Below are 992 nucleotides of genomic sequence, written 5' to 3' on the forward strand. Positions count from 1 at the left end.
CATGCATGGGGGGAGGGGAAGACAAACGCCGGGGCAAGGGCGGGGACAGGGTGGGGACGGCAGGGTAGGGGGCGGTTTGGCCGAGCCGAGAGCTCTTTCAGTCAGCTCCGAGCCGCTCCCCCGACACCATCTCGCCTGCCCCCGGTGGACCCCATCGGGTAGGTCTGGCGCTCAGTGTAACTCCCACCCGCCCTTCCTTCCCCTCGCGTGTAACACCTCGCCGTTTGAGCCAGCCCGACACGGACCGGAGAGTGGCGATGTAGTGCAGCGGACGGGGAGGGCTTAGGACAGCAAAGCACACGGTAAGTGTAAACCTTCATTGGGTTTTCGGTGCGGGGGTAAAGTCAGTAGTACAACCCCTTCCGAAATGGGTCGTGCTGTCCCCCCTTTTTATCGCTACAACATAGTGCTCGCGACGATAAATTTCAACCGTAGACGGCCAAAGTTGGGGAGAGTCTGACCCGCTGGCTACAGCCGCCGACGTCGTGGTGCCTGCTAGCCCCAAACAACAGGTGGCGGTCGCGGCGTATCTCTCCAGGCGAGCAAAAGCAGCGGATACAATGAGCCTGCACATAGACGAAAAGCGACAGCCTTCGCGGATGAGATTGTGCCGACGGCGGTTAAAGTTTGTGCCCCCCCCCCCCTGTCTCGCTCTTCTGTCTCCCGTCTCCCTCTACCTCCCCGTTCCGAATGTGCTTATTATCCACTGACCAGGCCAGCGACTCGTTACCGGCAAATCAATCCGCTCGAGGAGTGCGTCGTGCGTGAAGGTGATTAGTGGCGACCAACCCCCCCGCCGTGCACCGCCCTGCCCCCCCCCACCCTTACTCCGTTTCCGTTTTACTTCTTGCTGCTGGCGCCGGGGTTCACGTCAAAATTTTCATCCTTTTTTTCTCCTTCCTATGCAGACCGTTTGGACGTACAACGACTCTCTGAGTGACCAGCAGTGGCTCCCCGAGATGTACTTCGCCTTCCACTGGCTCGCCATGAGC

Source organism: Frankliniella occidentalis, unplaced genomic scaffold, assembly GCF_000697945.3.
Source record: "Frankliniella occidentalis isolate FOCC.00 unplaced genomic scaffold, Focc_3.1 Scaffold29, whole genome shotgun sequence".
In the NCBI taxonomy this organism is placed as follows: domain Eukaryota; kingdom Metazoa; phylum Arthropoda; class Insecta; order Thysanoptera; family Thripidae; genus Frankliniella; species Frankliniella occidentalis.